We start from the raw sequence: 25,334 nt of genomic DNA on the forward strand, positions 1-25,334 counted from the left end.
CCAACTACTGGCCTGGCAGCAGGATACAGTGTTTTTAAGTCGTTTAGCCGTTGAACGGGATCATTTTGACAACGTTGTCGTCTGTACACTTAAAAAGGAAAAACTTTTTTGTTTTTAGTAAATCATTGTCGTGTAAACATACCCTAATATAACTAGTCTGAATGATGCAAAACATGCACTGTAAACCCGAATAAGTTGGCAAAACTGATTGTGGGAATCAGTTACATCAAATGAAGTAAGCAGAACTGGCAGATTTCAATTTTGTACATTTTAATTGCTCTTAACTTGAAATTTTGAGTAAGTTAATCTATACATTAAACTTAAAATTATCATGTAATCTCAATTTATATTTTTAGTAGTGGAAATTTAGCTAGCTATAATTAGCTAATTCAGCAAATGCTTTGATAACATTAGCATAGCATAACAATTGCTGAAAGAGTACGGCAATATAAAATATTTATGATACCTGTTCTCAAACTAAGCCTATGCTCCACTCCTAACCATAATGGTAACCATAACAGAAAACGCATAACAGAAACTCTTCTAAATGTGGTTAGCAAAGCATTAAACACTAATAAATCCCCTAATCTTGCACAAAAAACATTATATAATGCTTAATTTTAGCATTTATTCTGCCTTTCGAGTGTCATGGCAAAGCATGCTGGGAAATAGAAATCCCAGCCCAGTTTCAGGTAAATTTAAGTTTGTCTAAATTAAAAGAAACAAGTTCATAAAACTCAAAACAAATGAAACAGTTCAGATCACTTAAAATGTGTCGGTTTCGTGAACTCAAAAGAAAAGAAAGTTCTAAATACTCATAAAAGTTAATTTGATTGAATTAATTTGTTTAATTTGAGTTTGCACTACTCAAACCAATTAATTATTTAGGGTGTTAGGGTTTACAGTGTGGAAGAAGTTTAAACCACAATATGTATTATTATATTTATACTATAAAAGTAGAATTATTGGCCCGTCATTTCATTATAAAGATATTTTTAAGCTCCAAACGCTAATCATGGCACAACAATACGGCACCATACTCTGACCAGAGTGAGGTTTTGACGATTTAGAATAAAATACACTATAGTGAATTTTCTTTGCAATAGTGTGTTGTTTTCTCTAAGGTAAACTTTCTCTATTTCTTCAGTTTTGGCTTCAAGAGAACCCTTCAGCTTGTGGCTACTGGGTCAAAAACTGCTAAGCTGCAACTGAGCTCATCAAAAATTAAACGTGAAAAATCTATACTTTCTGTTTTTCCACAAACTCTGACAAAGAAAGAAACAATGAGAACTCAGGCCACAAACTGTGAAGTTCATTGTCCCATTGTCAACACTAATGACAAATACAGCTTTACAGTGTAATCGCACACAAACGCACCAACACACACACACACGTCAAACAAAATCCACGTAGCCTATCACAATACTGTCAGCCGTCTTAGGGTTACCGTACAGCTAATTCTCCAGCCCTTATCACTCTCAGTTTAGCTTCCCATGTCCTGTGCTGTCAAACACAGCCGCTGTTTTTAAAGTTTAATCCCATCGTCAGCGTTTGCTCTGTGAGTCAGCAAGAATGCCAGACAGCAGTAATTAACGCCCAGATGTGCGGCCATCCTCGCTGATTAGTGATTTAATACACCACCCACCTGAGTAAGCGGTCAATTGTGAAGTAAACATACAAAGGCAAACAACATCTAAATATAAACTTACAAACATTAGCACAGTAAACAATAGCTAAGTCCCAGTTTGAGCTAATTAATCATTATCTCTTAGCAAATGCTGTAACTTTTTGTCCATGATGAGAAATCACAATTATATCAGCTGCACTATTGTTCAAAATTTTGGGGTCTGTCAAATTTTTCATGTTTTTGAAAGAAGTCTCTTATGCATTTATTTGAGCATAATACAGTAAAAACAGTAAAATCATAAAATGATTACAATTTATAACTGTTTTCTATTTTAATATATTGTAATTTATTATTCAGCATCATCTTTATTCCAGTCTGTGTCACATGATCCATTAGAAATCATTAATATCTGCTCAAGAAGCATTTCTCATCATTATCATTAAAAAAGCAAAAAAAAAAAAAAAAAAAATCGCGGAAACCATGATAGCCTATTATTTCAGAATTCTTTGATGAATACGAAAGTACAAATGAATAGCATTTTTTAAAAAATAGAAATCTTTTGTAACATTATAAATGGTACTCTCACTGTTGATCAAATGAATGCATCCCTGCTGAATAAAAGTCATTTCTTTTTAAAAAAGTCTCACTGACCCCAAACTTTTGAACGATAGTGTTGCTTCTGAAGCAAAGCTTAAGAAAAAGCCCTTGTTAACAGTAAAGGAAAGCTGATTCTTAGACAGAACATATAACTTTCATTTCAACACAATAATAAGTTAATGCAACATACAGAATAAAAGATTACATTTCACACAATGACAATTTTCAACATCCTTTGGGTCACGTAGCCTACTACAATAACAGAATGATCAATCTTTTTGCTCACGGCCAGATAGTAAAACTCTCATTCATTAATATTTGTTCATAAGAGTTTATTGAGCTGTAAGAATCCCAAAATCTGACCTCCGTAAGACTCTCGGCACAGGAAGCTTCTCAACAGGCCGGGGTAGCTATTTATACCACCACATGCTAATTAGCTGGCGTGCTAGAGAGGACAGCCGGAGAGCAACCAAACCAAAGAAACTCTCTGCCAGACTGAAACCCTGATTCAAACAAGCAAATCTCCGTAAAAAATACCAGCAAATACATCAAATTCTCTGAATTTCATCCTTGGCGGCAGAAAGTTGGATCTCCTCAGGCTTTCTAAATGCGCTGAGAAAATACATTGAAACATGTTGAGTACTGACATCTTCATATTGCATGTCTTTAATTAGGCAGTATAATAATCCCTTTAAGATTAGCAAGTTCAATATAAGTTCAAGTTTTGGAAACACCTGCAAGCTGCTGTTTACTATGTAGGTAAAAGGCATACAAGCTTCTGAATAGGAAAAGACTGATGGTTTTCAACATGGTTTTCAAGATAAAGCTTAAATACTACACACACACACACACACACACACACACACACATATATATTTATATATAAGCAATAAGGTACTTGAGGCACTTATTCACAATACAGCACTAGCCTCGAGTACCTTACTGCTTTTATAAAACGGTTACCACACTATACAAATATTAAAGCCATAAATATATATCAGTGCAACTTTCATGAAGTAAACTTCCACTAAAAACCTTCCTTCCGCCAGAAAAAATAGTCCCTGACCGTGAACAGCAACAGAAGTTACATTATTAGGCCATTAGATGGCGGCAAAGACTGTTTTTATGAGTGTGTCAATCAGTAGCGAAGACTTTTACATTGAAAAGACTGAATTGTTGTGAACACAGAACAAGACGCAACTGACAAATGCTTTGACTAGCGCTGTCAGTCATGGGAAAACCCCTTAACTGTTAAAAGGACAAGATATTGCAGTGGACATTCAAACTGATTTTTTATTATAAACATAGGACTGACCTGAAGGAAAAAGCTAAATCTGAATGCAGGTAATACACTCGGTCACTCGATATCTCTCTCACAATACTCTTCTACATAATACAGTAAGCTTCAATTAATAATTTCGATTGAGAACCGTTTACATTGCTAAGAGTGGTTGCTAAGGGTGTTGTGTAGTAATACACAGAACCGTTGGTTGAAGCGGTCATAGCTGTGTTTTATCGTGAATATCATGAAGGACAGGAACTAACCGTTTTATATATGTATATATATATGTATATATACATATATAGGCTGTTTTTTTTATTTTCTATAATTACACTTTTTTTTGCTCATAGTCATGCAGATGATTTTACCATTTTTTATTAAAATAGTCTTAATACAATATATAACTATGAGCTTATACATATATGTTGTAACATTTACAAACAACAAAACTTAATATACTCAATAAATATTGGGAAACAAACCTGCACAGAGTTGATATTAAACTCTTCTTTTTTTGTTCCGTCTTGTTCTGTTTTACACCCATCCTAACAAACTTGTACAGTATGTTTATAAAAAATGGGACAAAAAGAGACTGATGTCTCGGCGCGATGTCTTACAGAAGAAATGACAGGCCCAGTGTGAGCGTCAGGAAGGGAAATCTAACGTATATTCGCGGTAGCCTGCGGTGTCTTGTCAAGTGGGATGGAAGCGTACATCGGATACGGCATGCTCAGGAAACATTTGGGCCAGGCGGCTCCAGGATTTCATTTTGAAGGCCGACGGATTTGATTCCACATGCCACCCTCTCTGACAGCCGGCACCATGGGGCCTAGATGCTTTAATCTGAGGATAAGCAAGAAGAAGGTGGGATTTTACCTGCTCACACACACATAGACACACTAAGGCAATACAAGCATTCGCTGTACCTCAGGCCAATCTCTCTCATGCAGCCTAGGCCTCTGAAGTCACCACCAAACAGATGCTCCTGGCAAAGCAGGCTTTCAACAGGTCTTTGGGGAAAAAACAGTCAAGTTTGAAGGGTTTGCATACCTAGAAATGCATTCTAAAGGGTATATGCATTCAAAAATGGAGGCAAGGACTTCCTCTGTTCAAACGGTGGAACTAGTTTGCATTTTCAGGTGTTTAGCGCTATGTGTGCTGCATTAGCAAAACACAGAATGGAAAAGTAACTGAGCTGTAGTTTTGAGTTTTGAGTGTTTGGCATGGTATGGATATGACAATGTTGATGTTTGGTCTTGGTGGAATAGACTGCTGCTGTTATTGCTGCTGCTGCAGCGCAAGTACTTGTCTTGCTACTGCCAATACACACGTGACACGCTGCTGTGAGCAAGACATGCTGCTGCTGTACAATATAGCGTACATGAATTACCCGTAGCAGATCTATACAGGTGGAGCTGGGGAAGGTGGAGGGTTTCTGAAAGCACGCTGCAACTGCTACAGCAAAAGCTTACCAAGTATTTGAAGGTTGAGCATCGAGCTCATTGGCTACTGATACAGCAGGAACCAATCAGCTGTGCCCTATAGAGAATGATGTGATTGCAAGCAGACTGAGTTAAGGACCTATCAGCCTGTGCCATCTAGAGTTTTGTGACAGAACTTTGAATTATTTGGACATTCGTCTAACATTTTTTAAAAAAATGTTCCTAATTGTTTCAGAATGTTAAACAAGAATAAAAAATGGATGTGAATCACAGTTTATGAAATGTATGTGTGAAAACAACTGTTGAAAATATGCAAATAAATAGGTGTGTCCAAAATTAAATACTTCCCTACTATATAGTATGCGAAAAACAGTACGCCAAAAGAGTAGTATGTCTGAATACATAGTATTTGAAAAACAGTAGGCGAAAAGTCCCTAGATGACCTACTACTTCCACTGAGATCCTAAAATGTGCATTCGGACACTTTAGGCCATGGCGGAGGATTTATGAATGTCAGTGAAGCGACGCAACTGACGCTGGTATGGTCACGTGACAGTAACAACGTGGCGGATGTAGTACGTCCGAATTTCATACATTTATATTCATACCATATAGAGCGTACTTTTTAATGGTCGTGAAGTAAATTAAAATTAAAATGTAGTACCTACTCAGACAGTATGCGATTTTGGATGCAGTGTCACTGATCGGCATCACTGGTAGAATAATGGAATCTACAGGAAATAAATGATTCTTCACGAATTTACTCAAAAGATTCAAGTACAATGTGTCAAAATAGATCATAAAAGCTTCATTAAAAATATATAAAAACTCATTTATTTTGGCTAATCAATCAATTTGATAATAAGGAAGTTTGTATTGATTCAAAAAAAGAAGATTCTGTACATTGTTAGACAAGATTTTCTGTTCATTGCTAGTTTTCTCCTGCCTCCATGTACAGCGCTAAGCTCATCACGGAAAGCCAGTGGACTTTGCTGCCTTCCATTTCCATCACGCTTTATCCCCTTTTCTCTTTCACTCCCCACACATAAACACAAACATAAAAATGCTGCAGATTGAGCTGAGGAACCATATCAAGGTCACACTCTTATCTTCGGGCCACATGACCCACCCCGGACCCTCAGGGCGGCTTGTGTCCCTCTGTGACCCATAATCATGCACTGGGCTGAGCCTTTGAGTCATGATCCCCCTCTCATTTCACGTATCCCTGAGCTGAAGCAAGCATGCATCCAAAGCACTGCTGGTACACAACGCTTTATGACTTTTTATACCAGAACTTGTGGCTTTTTAGTGGCTTGGAATTGAAAACAGGAAAGGAAATGACATGAGTTCTTCCTAAAAGTGATATGGAAAAGGAGAATACACTGAAATCACTTTGTGTGACAAACAGACCAATTTAGAGGTGTTAATAGTTATATCGTTACAAGTCATTATTTACTAATAAACAACCACTCCAGAGAGATATTAACCAGATTATTGAGTCACTTATTTGAACTGAATCGGGTTACTGAGTTGAACTGAACCAATTCAGTCAAATTTGTGAATGAATCATTCAAACCAGTTTAATGAAACAGTGTTTTTATTGTTAAATAAAACTTAAACTATTAACAATTATTTTCAGTAACTAAAATAATGCTGTAATAAAATAAAATAAATTTTAGATGGAAAAACTTCACCTAAAAAACTTAACAAAACATAACAAAATGACTAAACCTTTTAAATTAAAATGAAAACTGAAAATATACTAATAAAATCTCATTCAAAATATATAAATACTATAAATAAATACTATATTAGTACATAAATAATACTAAAATAACGCTGTTATGAACTTGATCAAATGGTTCATTTGAAAACATTTGACTCAAAAGATTCAAAAGTCATCGCTACTTCTTTCAAGAACATGCCAAGAAGATTTTCAGTATTTAACAACTTTATTAATGGTCGGTTCATCTTGTATGAGCCACTTTTACGATACCTTTTTACGTTGTAAAAAAAGAATTGTTGGTTTAACTTAAAAAAGTACGTTGCTTTAAAATTTTGAGTTCATTCAAATTGAAAATTTGAGTTAATACAATGGTGATTGATTTAATCAACAGAAACTCAAAATATGATGTTATCTAAACCACATTAAATGTCTAAGTTGATTTGACAATAGAAAAAATGTGATAAATCATGAAAATATATATATTCTTCAAAAATTGACCATTTGTGTTCTGGAGAAGAAATAAAATCATATATGTTTTGAACCACATGAGAGTACGTAAATGATGCCAGAGTTTAATTTTTGGGTGTGTTTCCCAAAGCCAACTATGGTCGCAAGTTCTGTCATTACCAACACAATTCAACGGAACTTGCGACCATAGTTGGGTAACAATGCTTTTGGGAAACGCATCCCTGAATGTCACCCCTGAAGACCACAAAAATGGATCTTTACAAGGAAACCGTCTCTTGAAGAAAAGAAAGTTGAAAGTTAAAGTTAATTTTAGACCAATCATGAGACTCAATAGGGCAGCATAAAAGGCAAATGTTTGACCAGTAGGTTCCTGGAAAGTGAATTGATCAAAAGTAGCACAAAGTGCAGTGACCTGAGAGCTATTTGTGGAATATTTTTGCTATTTGAATGCATTTTCAATGATCAATCCTCTCAGTGCTATTCCATTCCTCAGAATTCCACAGATTGTCCTCTGGAATCAATGCTGGAAATACATAAAAATGTCTGTCAGGGTCTGGTGGTGAGTAAATGACCACACACACACACACACACAGACAAACATACACCCTGACTAACCATCTCTTTAGTGCCTAGCGCGTAAAGAAACCGATTTGAGAAAGTGTTCAGACTATCTCCTTTCATTTGCCCTCCCTTTTTCAGACACGGCAGACACATATTAACTTCCAAATTGAGTTCGGAAACAGCTTAGGCATTATAATGCTTCACAAAAGGGGTCTTTTCAGGCATTCACACGGATAGAATCTTGGGGGCTCTGCTTATTTCAATTTCATTCAAGAATTGAACTCTTCATGGACAATTTAACGTAGCCGTGCTCTATTTTTTATTCTCCCCCAGATCTTCGGACCGGAGCTGTATGCTTTCTGCAGGGCGGAGGCCGTCGAGACAAGCGTTAGACAGTCTGCTCGCTGTTTGGGGAATAAGGCGGCAATATCCAGTCGAAATGTCAGCAACAGGCAACAATATAATACTCCCACATATCAACTTCAATCCCTGCGGGCGTTGTAAAAGGGAAGCGACATTTACGAAACAATGCCAGCAAATACCATGCGACCCAAGATGGAAAGCAACTCAGAAAGCACCTCGTTTTAGTGTCATCGGGAAAATTGGTGCATATGCTAACAAGGGTGATTTAATTTCTTAAATTCCATGATGTCTTAGTTGAAAAGAGCCCAGTTCTTCCCTGTCTGTTGCGTGGTCCGCGGGGATTGGCTGTTTTTGTGCTCCTGTCTGGTCATAATGAGGCCCACAAAGGCATTGTGAAGACAGACGAATATTTTCCTTGACGTTGATGAATAGCTAGCATGAAACCATGGATAGCGCCATAGACTGCAGAGAACATTAGCATGCTACCAAAAAGAAATAGTGAGCCATGTAATTACCTATTTATATCAAACGTTTCTCATTAAATTTCTAGCAAAAAAAGAAATGTAATAAATATTAATATAAACTTTTATATATTTCATATTACACAATATTATACACAATATTTACGCTGAAAATATAATGCTTTTTTCATTACATTCCCAGCATAAATAAAAATTATGTGTAAATATTAAGATATTAAATATGTCAAATAAAAAACGTTTATATTTTAAACATGCATATTTTTTGATTTTTCGGTGAATTAAAATGCTACAAATGAAAAGAACTCATATGATTATTTTTTTTTCCTTTTATTTAGAGCTCGATAGGAAACCCAAATATATGATTATAAATCACAGATGACAAGTCACTGCAAACTTTCACATTATTATACATGTTATTAAATTATATTAGTTAAAAACAGAAGACATTTTAAGTATCTAATTAAATAATAAAAAATAATTTCTAACAATATTAAACCTTAAATATAGTTTGCATTTATTGTGTTTATTTCCTATTTCTACTTCTCATACTGTTATAATGGCTATTGTTGTTCATTTAAACATTATTGTTCAATAAATAATATTTTTATATAAATAACATGCCATATTTTTGGTATTGAGAGAGTCTGTTAGTGATTTCGACTTCAGTGAAAGTTACATTAATACACCATGAGATGGCGGCAAAGACTGTCTTTATGAGTGAGTCAGTCAGCCGCAAAGTCGTTTTGAAATGGACTGAAACAAGGAAACAAGGACGTTGTTTTTACTTCAAACAATATCTTTCGAGACACAACTGACAAATGCAGCTAGCGCTGTCATGGGAATGTCTTAAATGTTAAAAGGACAAAGATATTGCTTTCCTCAGCGGACATTCAAACTGATTTTGTGATTATGAATATAAGATTGACCTGAAGAATATCAGCTAGATGCAGGTATTACACTTGCTTTTAGTCGATCTCTCTCTCATAATACTCTACTCTACATATTACAATGAGTTTCAATGAAGCGACTCAACGTTCCTTCGTTACTAGTTCTAAAGTGATGTTTTAGAATTAGTAACGGAGGCTTGAACTCATCTGTTAAACTGTCAACTTGAAATCTGAATCTGTGGCGGAAGGAAGTAGTTCCTCACAAAGAGTAGTGCAATATGCGATTACCTACGGCACTCGGCCTGCGGCTTTATGTCTATGGCTGAATTACAGCCGTGCTGATATACAGCCATATCGCACGGCTACTTGTGTGATATTACTCATATATACTGTGTATATATATATATATATATATATATATATATATATATATATATAAATACATGACATTTGCATTTCGCATTCGACCTCTGATGATTCACGTGCACATAAGAACCTGTGATGTGGCAAGCATTCCTGGATGAAATCGTATCCACCTACTTTGACAGCTAGCTTGGAAAAATGCACAGTCACAACTGATGCAGAGGGGCCGCTATGATGGGAACAGCCTATGTGAACGTGTGTGCATGAGTGTGTGCACCCACTTCCAGACATGAGTGTAGGAACACACCCATTATTCTAAAGCAAAGCTGTGTGACGGCACGCGGCCTCCGAGCGGCACAGCGTCATGATCGATGGCGGCCATTAATCACGCCAGCGTCGCAGCCAGAGATTGATGTGCAGAAATTCAAATCTTCAAGCAGCGTTTTGAAAATTAAAGAAGGGAGGCAAGGTTAGGATCCTTCCCGGTGACGCTGAATGAGAGGGCTGGGAGCAATGAGCTCCCCGGGGTAAAGAAATCTCACGCAGAGGTTGGGAGAGCTTCTTTTAACCTTTGAACCACCAGCTGTCACGGACACCTGAGTGCTGGCTTGTCAAAACGAGTAAGCTGAAGAGCGGAAGAAATGGCAAAATAAAACTCAAGTCAACTTCGACCAACAAATGATTTATTTATGTATTTATTTGATTATTTGACTCACAAAATTAACTAGATAAGAATATTTTGTTTACAAAATTAAGGCAGCTGCTATTTGCACAATAGCGATAAATGCTATTGTGCGATAGATGCTATTTACACTAAGTGTAGCCCTAAATAGCAACAAAAAGTACTATTTTCTTTACATTAAGTGCAAATAGCAGTTTTTCTTTGTGTAATAGTTGTTAGGTGGTATTTATACTGGCAGATACTATTTGCACCTCACTGTATTATAATATATTATAAAACAGTGCAATAATAACATATTCTGTGTGCATGATTATATTTATTCAAATCATAAATGCATGCCCCCTTATTGGGACATGTACCTGTACATAAAGCCCTCCCCTAACCTTACTTGACCATTACACACTTTATTCCCACTACTCTGTACCCTTTATTTCCACTTTTCGAATATTTTCTTAATTTTTATTTAAAATACACTCCTCTCTGAGCTGATATGTGATGGGAAAAGGGAGAAAAATTAGTTCATTAAAAAGTGGATTTGAACTCGGCTCTGTTGTGTCAGAAGCTAACAGGAACTGCCTTATACGCCACTGATTCTGTTTTCAGCTGGATTTCTTTTGTAATTTTGTCTGGTTCAATAGGACAATTGGTGGGCAGAGTTAATGTAAATAGCCTCTGCCAACAAGGTGGGCTATTTGCACTTGGTGTAAATAGAGTGGTGCAGAGAGAAAACATTTTTGTAGGCCAAAACCCTGAAACAAGTTAGTATTTTAGTACTTCCGATTCTATCGTCCCAAAATGTGGTGAACACAAGCTCAAGACACTTTCACGTTTTATTGTACGACATAAAATACATCAGTACCTCACTCATGATTTTTTTAAACTGTTATGTGTCGTGAAAAAAGCAGTTGCTAACAAGTGGCTAAATGGGACTACAGAGGCTGTCGCGAACATTAAATGTCAAATGCTCAGTCCAATTTTATATCCTCGTTGTGCTTATAATAGTGCTCTTACAAACTATTCTAACTCAAACTTTAAGGGAAAATGTCTTGGAAAATGAGTTGAAGTCATGGGATTGTGGCGTAGTTTGTTTATAGCATACCTTTAGCTTTTTACTTCTGGCAATTGTAGGCTTCAAAATCAAGTTGTGAAAAATATCTTGATGAACAAAACTTGTAAGTATCATAAACTTACAAATAACCCAAATCCTATTGGGTTTTTGTCGAGGGAACCAGTGATGCTAACTTCCAGGTTGGCCCACAAATTTACATCATCCCTGCAACACTCTATAGACACTCCAAATTTGGCAATTAGTGATGTAAAAGTATACTCTGTGTGATCTATTTCTTATTTATTTTCAAGTGAAACAGGAAAAAATGTTCAATGAAACTTGACTTTATCCATCTGGAATTGATTGGATCTTGAAAAGTGAACCATACTTATTAGAATGGAGCCAGGTTATTTGAGAAGAGGGTTTCTTATGAATTGCGCATGGTTAGACCATGAATTTTTTTTTAAGTTTAGATTTTATGATGAGTTTATGTAATCCCAGTACAAAAAAGGCACAGAAACTCTAATTCTTCCACTGTTCAGTCAAGCATCTCCACAGCTTGTCACTTCCCATAAGGACCAACTGTGAGTTCTGACCTTTTACTGGGACAAACAATAACACATTAGATAGATCTTGCACTGACCATACACCTCACTAAAATGGCCATGGTTTATTTTAAGGTTCATGTTATTTTAAATTTTATTTTATTTATTTTTACTGTATTTTTAAATGCAGCCTTGGTGAGCATAAAAGACTTACTGACCTTAAACTTTTAAATAGTTGTGTATATGATTTTTTTTTCATGTTCAATATTTTTAAACAATATTTTTATGCATATTAACATAACCGTATCATGTCGTTAGCTTAGCGACATGCTAAATTGGTGATCCGAGCCATTTTCCATTCGCCATTTCCACAAGGGTGTTACGCAAAAGATTTGACAAATGAATCCACATCTTGTCTTGCATAGGTTTACTTTTTTTTTGTCAAGTTAAATTAGAAGAAAAAAATTACTCAAAAATTACTTTACACTTATACATGTTCCAAAAACATGAATTCTAGCCTTTTTCCACAGTCAAAAGACTGCCCAGCACCAACCCGTCCTCCTTCCGTATTCTTCTTCAAACAATTGTTACACATACGTAACACGTATAAAAGTAGTCAAAAGTCACATGATACAATACAAATAACACAAAATATACATTTATTGAAAAACATAATCACTCTTAATATAATGATAAATATTAACAATGCTGATGCCAAACTCTACTGAAATTAAATATGAATCAATCTCTCATGCGCTATGTAAGGTATTTCAAATCAATCACTTTGGTGCCATTTCAATCAGGATGCTGCCTATGTAGGCAGTAGGCATCAATTCAGCTCACATAGTTGCATAGGCTGCATCCAAAAGGTTAAAAATGCTGCCTTCGGAGGATGAATTCCAAGGTAGGAAGGCATCAAGGCACATCCGAATCCAATGTTAGCTTCACTTCATATCTCCTGAGATACCTTCAACTGATCGAGTTTTAAAGGCAGCATAGATGTATCCTTCGCTAAAAGATAAAGGTGGCGTCTGAAAGTTGCGTTTGGTGGTCAGTTTGTGTGTAAATGTATGTTTTTGTGTAAATGTAAATCTCTCCCTTTATCAATTTACAAAATCATTTTGTATTCTGGCAATTCTTTTAATATTAATTTCTGTTATTTGAGCTGTTTTCCGTGCTTATATGTGCATTTCTTCAGTGGTTGTTGTAATTGTTAAATATGGTACGTGTCCCCTTTAAGAAATAAGTTCCGGTTGCTTTCCTTCAGTTCGCGGTAAGCGCGGCTGGGGAAAGGTGAGTTCTGCTCGAGCTCTCTCTAAAAAGCTTAAAATGAGTTAGTTTCTTGTCATTCAATATCTATTTTTGTGTTAAAAATGAAGTTTAATCTTATTGAAAGGTTATGGAACATGAAGTATGCATTCGTTTTGAGAGTGTTTGTTAACCAAGATCTGTGGCTAAAATGATCTGTTTTGACTGACAGGCCAATGGCGAAGAAAGGCCACAGATTGACTCTCTTTTTCATAAATTTTCTTTTTATTCTCTCAGAATAAAAAAAGTGGTCTGAGGAACTTCTGTTGTCCGGTCTCCTTAATTATCATCACGATGCAGAGCGAAGGTGCAGACCGGTCACACTAAGTAATCACCAAAGCTCGCTCTATTTTGCTGAAGATCATTAAACCATTATGCTGTCTCAGAAGTCTGTACAAAATCAGTTTCGTGAGGTACCTTTTGCGTGCAAATGCTGCCTACAAAGTCATTGCATGATAAGGCAGCGAGGCAACAAGTCAGCTGTCGTTTTCGGGTGCAGCCCTTGTTTCCTGATTTAGCGTCGGAGATGGGTTAACAGCAAGACAACACGGATGCATTTCTGCAGGCTCAATAATTCAGACTCCTACTTTTCCAGGTCACAGAGACATTTACAGTTATTTTACGGCACCAGTTTGGCGGGAGGCGCTGGTTCAAAACCTTGCTATCGAGAGGAACGTTTTACAGTGGGACATAAAGCAGAGAAGCAGATGGGAGGTATTTGACATCATCGCTAATAAACCTTTGAATCAAAGAAAACAGAAATGGAACCAGAAAGGGAGTGAATGTTTCTGAGGGATTTAGCTCAAATGCCTGCATGACAAAAAAAAACTAAACTCACCTGAATAAAAACATTACACGCTCTTTTGATCTCCGCTCTTCAAATACATGTTAGGAGCGAAACGCTAAACTCATCAGAGGTGATGATATCGCTCATTCCGCCGTGGGCCCAAGGCATTGACTTCAGTCCTGCCTTTCCATGAAGTGCCTGGTTCCAGATGGCCCTATAAATTCAGTCGGTCACTATCTAAGGAAAGGGCAGTGTCACACGCTGTTAATTTAATAAAGGAAAAAAAAAAAAATCCGCTACAAAAACACCCCGCAAAAACATCTCGAGTTTTCCTAATGGCCTATCATAGTAACGTTCTTTTAGATTTCCTGTCCTCTCCATTTCGACAATTGACCCATCGCAAAGACTCGCCCCCTTAGTTACTGTTGCTTTGTCCGACAAGCCATGGAGCTGTCACACCACACGCAGTGAAAAATACATTGCGGAGCAAAGAAGACACTGACAACACGTCGACAGACAAGTACTACTAGTTCATTTATAGCATCAAATAAACATGAGAATGAATGTTTTTTAAAACGCAGAAAGATGCAATTACACACCATTTTTCAAGTTTAAATCCACCGAGGTTAATCTTCTAACTCTTGACTGCCTTGTCGGACAAAATGGCGGATTCTGCGTTATGATTGGTTAGAACGCTTGTCAATCAAACTCCCGGCGAAGGGTCAATTACATATGTGGCTTCTAAGAAGATGTTAAGGGTGGATTTATTTCTCTGGACTGAGAGAAAAACATATTTAGTCATTTGCAGAGGCCTCTAAAATGTTATGCCTCAAGCAGTGTTAATAGTCTAATACAAGCCTTTTATATCAAATTGGTTTCACGAGTCTTAAAAAGGCCCAGACATTCCCTTTATTAGGACGTGGCCTCACGCTTTGTATGGATTATTCCCCTTCAGTTTAGTGCAGGTACATAATGCTTCATTCAGCCTCTTTCTGAAGGGCTTAAGGGCAGCCATATCAGAAGAAAAAAACAGAACAACAGACTTGCTCATCTTTCAGAACATTTTCTCATGTCAGGGAAGCCCAAGCGTCTTATTTGGCCACACAGCACTTAGCAAAACAGGAAGGGACACTGAATGAATTTGCCTTTAAAACTAAATAATAAATATAAAATAATGAAAACAGTATTAAAATAATTCTGCAATTTACATGGATAATTATGTATAGTGTCTTTTACAGTGATCAATTCATTTACTTTGAATCACCATGTAAATGTAACCATGTATAGAAAGTTCTGTCATGAAACTCTAGATGGCACAGGCTAATAGTTCCTTAAAGGCCCACTGAATTGTAATGAAATGCACAGCATTATTCAATGTGTTGACGTAATTTCAACTGAAACAGGAAGACAGGGCAGGACATCGAACAGCTCCGCCCTTTTAAATAGCCAATAGCGTTCGGTTTATACCACAACTCGGCCAGAGCCGTTAAACTCTGTAAAACCAGTTTCCTTTTAATTTCTAACCGTTTCTCCTCCTAATCTCCTCTATATCATTTTAAAATACAGCATTCTGTGCAGAATTCAAATGGTTCCGATACCTTTTTGTGGTCTGAGCCGACTTGCGGTCTGCGGATATGATCCACTCTGTGCTCTCGAGTCTCTGGACCAGAGCAGACTGTGCTCGCGCTGCGGAGGTTCACGTGACACTAACACGAAAACAGACTTCATTCGCGTCAATGGAAAGCATATTTACACTGTCTGAATCGTTCCCTATTCTTTATATAGTGCACTATGTGGCATTCACCATGAAGAAAATAGTAAATGTGTGAACAAATGACCGATTTCAGCATCAGCTTCAACGTCTGTAATAGTGTAGGAGGGGGCGGGACACTACAGATTGTAGAGAGCATTTGATTGGACAGAAGATCTGACGAGAAGCTGAAGTGCAATGTGATGTCATGAAAATCCGTGATCTATTTTAGCGGAAGTTAGAGATTGTAATTTTTGAATGTTTATATCTTGAATGCTTATATATTATTTGTTCGTTTATTAGTTTATTTTACATGTTAATTTTTTTCAAAACGTGAATAATATTAGCATTGTTTAATGTATATTTTCTTTTATCTATTTGACATTCAGTATTTCTAAGAGATGAGCTGTGTGCTTCAAAAATGAATAATTTTAATCAAGAAAACCCATTTGATGAATGAATCTTTAGCTGCATTCTTATTCTGATTTGAAAGACTAATTACAGTCCTTGACATAGATAGACAAGAATATATTGTTATCCTTTCATCATAAGGTGCATAAATGCAATCACTGTCGATAAAAGGTCATTGTTTTTGGTCACTGATGCAAAATGTAGCAGTGAATTGAAGGAGGAGCCATGGGCATGTGGGAAACTGACAGTTACCCAGATCGAGTGAAGAGCTTTCTATATTTTTTTAACATTGTTTCTGGGACAATAGGATCCTTCTATAAACCCATCCATTCCTGCTGCATCCTTGGCTGAGGGTCCCCCTGGAAAACTGTATCCATTAGGAGGTGAAAAAGAGTCAAATAAAAAATACAGAAAGAGGCTGCAGATTCTCCCAAACATGCTCAACATGCTCCCCTAACACGCCTCTCAAAAGTCAACTTCTCATTCTAGTTCAGTTCAATGGGGATGAATAGAATATGCAGCTATATCCATATATTGTTATAATAGGTGTGCACAATTAATCGTTAAACAATCGCAATCTTGATTCGAACACCCACACGATTTTAATCCTAAATGACAACAATTCAGCTTTGTCTGTTAAACAAAAAAATGTATTTGAATCAAATGTCACTGAATCATTCATTCAAGAGATTTGTTCAAAATCAAAGATTCGTCCAGTAATGAAACAAGTGAAGTCTTTGAGTCATTGAATCATTCATTTAAACCGGTTTTCTTGAAAAAGAATTATTTAAATTAATTAATTATTATTATTATTATTATTTAAATAGACTGCAGCAATTAATATTTTGTCAGTTATTTTGTTTAGAATTGTGGAAGAATCATGATCTCTATTTTAAACAAACAAAAAAATGTGATTCTTAATTTATCCAGAATTGCGCAGCTCTAAAGGTATGTAATGCCAAAAAAGTTTGATTATGGCATTTAAAATATATAGAATTTGCATAATTTACATATTAAAATCAATTATATCTATCTATATATATATATATATATATATATATATATATATATATATATAGTAAAATATTAAAGGTATTTACATATTATATAGCACACATATACACACACTATGTTTACTATTTATAATTTTATATTTTAAAAGTTTATACTTTTAATTTAGTCATTTTTATTTGTTCATTTTTATTTCATATAAGCAAATGATCACAAATTAAGGTGATAATTACATTCATGATGACAAAAAAAAAAAAAAAAGTCCCCTACAGAGCTTGGTCTGAGTTTTGATGTTATGTTAAATTCCTATGTGAGCAATTCAAATAGCACATAGCCAATCAAGGTCCCAACAAAATGCTAGTGGCTTTATGTTGTTTGTTAATGATGCACATTTTAAATCATTAATACCTTAGTTGAGTGTTTACTGTGAAATTATTTCCCCAGTTCCTTTACATAACACAATAAACACTAATTTCTTGAAGCAGACATGATGAATGTCATTGAAAATCTCTGGGGACTGACATGTAAGCGGAGATGCGCGTGTGGAGATCAGGAACGTCCCAGGGGCCGAATCCCCTACAGCTTGGCAGGTTGAAAAGCCGGCAAGAAATAAAGACTACTGCCAGGCAAAGCGGTGCCCATGGGAAAGAGCGTTTTATTAAAAAATAAGAGAGGTTGGAGACGAGCCACTATGAAGAACAGAACTGAAGTAAAAACCAGTTGGGATTTCTGTGAGGAGCCAATTGGATAATATGCCATACTTGCAAAAGAAGACACTTTTATCAACATAAACACATATTCTGGGTTTATCAAAGTGGGTGATTTTGGTGTTCAGGTGGAGCACAGACACCTCTGTCTACACTTACGTTTTTCTGCACATCTTAATATATAATTATTAATGGATTTTATACAGGTCATTTTCAGGACGCAGTCTGTGGAGGTTTGTCTCGCACATCTGCAAGTGTCAGATTTATAATCTAACTTTTGTGGATACAGGACAGGCGCTATGGGGCATTTTCACGATGCTCCCCTAAGTGCAAGGCAATATTTATTTTGGAGATAAATATGAATAAACAAATTATGAAAAATTTGTTTCTAACTTATTTGTCGAGTGGTAACATTTTTTCTTAGAATTTCAAGGGGGCATATAATGCCACTTGTACAAGATGTAAAATAAGTCTCTGGTGTCCCCAGAGTGTGTATGTGAAGTTTTAGCTCAAAATACCCCACAGATCATTTTTTATAGCATGTTAAATTTGTCACTTTTTGAGGGTGAGCAAAAACGCTCCATTTTTGTGTGTGTCCCTTTAAATGCAAATGAGCTGCTGCTCTCAAGAAGAGGGCGGAGTTTCAAGAGCTCATGTTAGCAGCGGCGATTACCTCACACAGACTCACTGAAAATGTCAGAAACCGGATTCGGACAATGATGGAGAGACTCAAGAAGAAGTGACAACATGTAGAAGCCACAGGACGTTTCTGAATGGTTAGTTGATTCATTTATGTAGCTGATGTGGAGTTAACTATCTTAAAGTCATTGATACTATAAATCGCTTGTGTGGGAACTGTTGTAAGATGCCTAAAGCCTGAGAATATGTGCTGCATGAAGATAGTTTAGTTTAATTATGGTTATAACTTATGTTGTCATCTTGCTTTTATGACATGCTATTGCATTTGTGTTACTACTGTATTACAATAACATCGCCTCACCCCCTTTGTTGCGTGTTCTTGGGGGCAGGGTTTATGTAAATTTTAGGGATAGTGATGTCACTAACCCAAGAAGAAGCTCGTTGTAGTCCTTAAACAAAGAATTCTTTAAAAGAAAATATCTCCCTTTGCTTTAAACTTTGAGCATCAAAACTTTGTAGATGTTGTTTATGCTCAAACAGCAACATTGCACACTAACTAAAGTTAAAAAAAAATGAAATCATAATCAACCACCACTTTAAACATGAGCTTACTCAAAACTTTTCACAAAAGTGCTCCATTAAATGCACTACCCTTCTGAAAGAGGGTGGCAACCAAACAGCATCCCCATAATGCTTTGCAACATAAACAGCCAATCAAAACTCCTAAACAGTTATGGGATACTGCAATACTTTTAATGGGGTGCTCACAGTGGGAGTCAAACCTCTTGTAATTCGCACCTTTCTGTTATCTATCATTTGCTTTCCCATGTAGCAGGATACAACTTGTCATTAAATCTTATCACTGATTCTACAAAAAAGTAGCTTGGACGAGGGCATTCTTGAATTCTAATTGATTTCATCGTCCCCTCTCACTCCGCACTCAGACAAGAGCATCCGCAGTCCCACGGCACTGCTATAATTTATGTGGAGAATATTAAACACTCAGCTCTATTGATCCCCACCGCTCTTTATGTGACGTCTTCCTGCTGGGAATAACGGCTGAGGCCTTGTTAGGCACTCGTGAGGAGAAAAAGAGATCCTGTCAAGAGCGCTGATTTCTTCTCCCATAGCAACTTTAAAATGGAGGCACAATCATTTTTGCTGTGTCAAAGGCTTTTTTTCCAATACACTGTACAGTTTTTATGGCTTCATCTCTTGTATGTACCACAAGCCAAAATGGACAGTGAGGTTATGTTTGGGTCTTTTTAAAAATGCCAAAGTTGTTAATACATCTTGGCCCTCCGGTCTTTTCGCAGTTTGTATCACTTTGCTTGTGTCTGCGCGTTCCAGTCAGTGTATTCAGTGCTGGGTATTTTTCAGCTATTCTTTCTGAAGGTTACAATAATTGTGTCCCAAATGATGCACTATGCACTATGTACTCAACTGTTTAGTGAATACAGTTTTTAAGGTTATTTTGTCATTCACCATCAGACTCTGATAGTCCCTCCCCTTCCACTACTTAAAGGGATAGTTCACCCAAAAATGAAAATTCTATCATTTACTCACCCTCAAGTTGTTCCAAACCTGTATAAATGTCTTTGTTCTGCTGAACACAATGGAAGATATTTGGAAGAATGTTTGTAACAAAAGCAGATCTCGCTCCCCCCATTGACTACCATAGTATTTTTTGGCAGTCAATGGGGGGCGAGATCTGCTTGGTTACAAACATTCTTCCAAATATCTTCCTTTGTGTAATATTTAGGAGGATCTATTGACAGAAATGCAATATAATATACATAACTATGTTTTCAATGGTGTATGAAGGCCTTACATAATGAACCGTTATGTTTTTATTACCTTAAAGCGAGCCATTTCTATCTACATAAACCTTACATCGAAGTCGCCGTTTTGCGCCGCCATGTTTCTACAGTAGCCCTAAATGGACAAACTGCTCTAGAGTGCATTTGCATGACTGGCTACTCTCTGCTGTCTCAGACGATGACATCTTTGTCCTATGTCGGCCACCGTAGCTTCTCTATGTGCTTCGAATGGGAGGGGTGAGTGGTGGACTGAGCCATTGTTTGCAATCCACAACCTCACCCCTAGATGCCGCTAAAATTTACACACTGCATGCGACGCTGGTAGGTCACATGATAATGACAACATGGCATATGTAGTACATCTGGATTACATTCCTACTACACCTAACATACATTTTTAGCGGTCACAAAGTAAGTACTTATTCAAATGAGGAAACCTACTCAAGAGAGTATGTGATTTTGGACGCAGCCAATAATTTGGAAAAATCATTTAATCATTCACTTAACTGATTCGTTGAGTAAGCTGAAACACAATACTTAAGTTTAAAAGTGTAATATGGCAATTTCTCTCTCAAAAAAAAATCCCGTCCTCACTGGCGCGCAATGAATTCTGGGGTAGGCAAGGCTGGGGTAATTGACCCTTCGCAAAGACCCCCATCCCCCCCCCCCCCCCCCCACCCCCCCCTTTCAAACTGTAATTTTTTAAGAAAATCGAACAATAAAAACCGTTTTGTGGCTCTTTAATGTGTCGTGACAGATTGCTGTAGCGCCTCAGCTCAAGCAGCTCGTGAACCAATCATCTCTTCCTACTAGTTCATTTATAGCATCAAATAAACATGAATGAACATGAGAAGGAATGTTGTTTAAATCACGGAAAGATGTCAGTATACACCATTTTTCAAGTTCAAGTCCACCGAGGTTAATCTTCTAACTCCTGACTGCTTTGTCGGACAAAATGGCGGATTCGGCGTTATGATTGGTTAGATTGCTTGTCAATCAAACTCCTGGCGAAGGGTCAATTGAAGGAGCCTTTGAATTGAGACAGCCTTTGTCGCGCCACAGTGACGCAATCAGCCTTCGAATGCGCCCTTAGAAGGAAGCAGCCTCTGAATTGGGACGCAGCGACTGACTGACTCGATTCGGATTCATTCAGGAACGAGTGTGGGATCTGTCTGGAGATGGTTCATTCTGCTCCAGCTTTGTTTGGACGATTTTTTTGGGGGGGTAGAAAAAAACAAGGTAACTGCAAATGTTGTGTTTAAAATGTAAGTTAGTCAATATTAAATTAATTTGACCATAATTTTACACATTTGTATAAAATCAATATCACCATCGTAATTGTTAAATAATATATCTTTGTGAATAGGATTACACACGGCTTCTCGCAAAACAGCACTTATTTTATGTGCTTATTTCATTAGGAGGAAGGTCAAGAGGATATGGTGTAGGGAAAAGAAGCTGTTAGATAACCAAAGACTGCAAGGAGCACTCCATGTCCTTTTCTTATTAGTCCTACCTTTCATTCAGCGCAGTGGGATGCCATTTCTGGCTCACAGAGCTCAAACTCCCCTAAGGACACCCTGCTCTGCAAATTCGGTGTGGAAATGGGTACAGATTAGAGCATTATTAGTCAAGCCTTTAACTTCATCTTGTGAGCACACACATGCGCATTTGCCCTTCAATAATCTCCACAGCTCAGTAGGAGTGAGAAGTGGCAGGTACCTGGCGGTACAATATTAATTATGTTTAGTGATACATCAACTATTCCAATTCAATACTGTCATGTTGCAATTATTCATTCACTTTTCTCTCAGGAGACTGCAGTAGAAGAAATCAGACAAACAGAAACTCTTAAATATGCTTAGTTGACAGTTATCTCAAGTACATTTCACTTTAGTGGAGATAAATATCTTTTTTTTACATTTCAGTACCTCCCAGAACAGCCTTGGAAAACTATATTTTAATGAATGTCAAATTAATTTCAGAAGCAAATTGACAACAGTTTGACTTTTTTTTTTTTTTTTGGTTTTAATATAACATTTTTAGTCTAATTGAACAACTAATAATCAAAATGAAAATATGAGTGCCTTTACAGAATTCATCTCCTGTATTTCCACTAAGTACAAGAAGTTTTCAAACCCAGCCAGACTATTCTTTTCCAAGCCAATGTCATAGTGCTTCCGTAAATCCTGATGGATGGTCCTTTTGATCGCTTTCACCACTGATGAGTCACCAGGATGTCATGAAGGAGCTGGACAGGAAATGAAGCGGTGACAGCCGATGTGGGATTCATCTGTTCAGACACTGGATTAAAAGCTTTGACCAACTCTTCAGCATTTGTGATGTCCATCTCATTCAGTCTCTGGACAGTATCGCAATATCCCTTTTTAAATTTGTCCACTGGAAGCTCCAATATCTTCTGGCTTCTTTCAAATCAAGTCTGATGCTCCAACTTAGCTTCTTAGTGGCTCTTGTGGGATTCATGGGAGAACACAAGGTATTACATTTAAATAATTGCTAACCAGGTGTTGTTTTCTAACCAACCTTGTTTTCTTCTACACTATTTAGTCAGAGCCAATCATAAACCAAGTTGTCCAGCTTCAATATTTCTCACCACTGGCACTCGTAAACCCAAATGTCTTATGCTTCAGGAAGTAAACACAAGGTTGCTTGCTCCCGATTGCCCAAGAGAGAGTATTTCACGGCCTTGTACGAAATATCACTTAAGTTTCCATGGTATCCATTTTTACGGTTCGTTCAGTATGATGTCTAAAATTTCTTTCCACGCTTGGTCTGGTTTTTGCTGCTAATCTAATGGCAGATTTGTCGCTGACCTTGCTAACAATCTCTAAGGTGTTGTAAGTTTACAAACTGTTATGTGAACACGATTTGTGGGGTTTGCACTGCCGTTCTGAACACCATGTAATACTTTTCTACAATGTAGTTTTAGAGAAAGCCTTGCTACTTGGATTCAGGGTTCAACAGAGAGCAGAAAAGACTGATGGGGCCAAAAGATGAGGATTAGGAGGCCAGGATTGATAAAGGCCATTGGGGAACATTGGCAACAGGGTCACAACGTAACGCAAGAAACACCCAGAGACTTTTAGTCAGTACTGCATATGTTAAAGTCAACATGAAACGGAAGTTGTGACGTATATATGTGTCAAACACAAAAAAAGAGAGAGTTTTTGTTCATCAGGAATTGATTGGATGGTTGTGGTTTACTATTGGTGTAATCTTATGTTGGCCCCCGTGCCAGTAAACACGGGGAAGCTATTTTGATTAAAGAATATGAGGTCACGTGGGAAAAAATAAATAAATTTATATATATATATATATATATATATATATAGTTTATATCCAACTTTACAACTTTGTTGCCACAGTAACATAATGCAATAAACTACTGTAAAATGATTTAAACATATTTACAACTCAAATGAAAGACATGTTTTAACAGTAGAATCAATGTAAGTGCTTTTTATAAAATTATAAGCTTCATATTTTTGCTAGTAAACCCTCTAAAAGTTGGCCCTATTCACTTCCTTTGCAAATCCCTCACCGTGACCTTGATTTTGGTTCTTTTTTTTTTTTTTAAAGGAAGAAAGGTGACAAGACAAAAATAACCATTTGTAGTAAACAACATCATGCCACAAATTCTGTCGGCTGAGTTTAACTTGTATTGAATCCAGAATATTCTTGAAACACACCTCAAGGTGTTAACAGCTTTTAGAAACAGTCATACTGATTTCCATTAGCAATACCAATTTTAAGACAATAGTTTCTATAAATGTGCATATATAACCCCTCCGGTCCTACTCGCCCTCCTCTGAGCGGGACTCGAACCGGTGTCTCTGGCATGGGAGGCGGGCACACTAACAAAAAAAGACCGTCTCTAGCGTGCCTCTTGAGATCAGTGGAGTGAGGTTTACCTGCACAGCTCTCACTAACTGGCCTCCATTTCACTCACCCCCCTAAACCTCACTCCCATCAGGGTCACAGCACCAATGTAACCTCTCCAGTCCTACTCGCCCCGCTCTGAGTGGGACTCAAACTGTTGTCTTCGGCATGGGAGGCGGGTGTGCTAACAAGGATCTCAGTCTCAAGCGTCAGTCGCCAGCGTGCCTCTTGAGGCCAGGGGAGTGAGTTTTACCCACACAGCATTTACTAGCTGGCCCTGTTACACTCACCCCCCTAAACCTCACTCCAATCTGGGTCACGGCATCATGTAACCCCTCCGGTCCTACTCGCCTATCTCCAAGCGGGAGTCAAACCGGCGTCTCTGGCATGGGAGGCGGGCGCTCTAACAAGGACACTAAAGACTGCAGCATCTAGTGTCAGTCGCTAGTGCGCCTCTTGAGATCAGGGGAGTGAGGTTTATCTCACTAGCTGGCCTCTGTTACACACATATATAAATAAAGTATACATGCTTTATTGATTGGCCAATTGAAATAACATGACTATTACTTACATTAGACTGTGAGTTTGATGTAACTTGACAAGTAACTTAAAACAGCTTTACTTTATTTGTCTCTAATTAATGAGCATCAATGAGCATGAGTTTAATACTGTACGATTTGTTGAAGAGCCATAAAACCTTTATGGTTTGGGAGTTTTAAAGGATACAGTGTTTATGCTTTCATAAAAGCTCTTCGGAAATCAAAATAACAACAGAGAAATACTTGGTTTGTCAAGGGTTGCTGGTCTGAATTTTAAGATGAAAAAAGGAAGTTTTTAGGCTCACTTAGCAGGGAGCTCTCACTTGTGTAGCCTGACATGAATAATTCCCTCTGAAGGGGGGGTGAGAGCGTTTTCTCGTATCTCCACA

General features: G+C 37.2%; 1 protein-coding gene across 2 annotated transcripts in view; it reads right to left on the reverse strand.

Moving 5' to 3' along the window:
* Positions 1-25,334, reverse strand: part of lrrc4ca (leucine rich repeat containing 4C, genome duplicate a) — a 218,259-nt gene that overhangs the window by 180,313 nt on the left and 12,612 nt on the right. The gene's annotated exons all lie outside the window — the stretch shown is intronic.

This window comes from Ctenopharyngodon idella, chromosome 24 (genome assembly GCF_019924925.1).
Source record: "Ctenopharyngodon idella isolate HZGC_01 chromosome 24, HZGC01, whole genome shotgun sequence".
In the NCBI taxonomy this organism is placed as follows: Eukaryota; Metazoa; Chordata; class Actinopteri; order Cypriniformes; family Xenocyprididae; genus Ctenopharyngodon; species Ctenopharyngodon idella.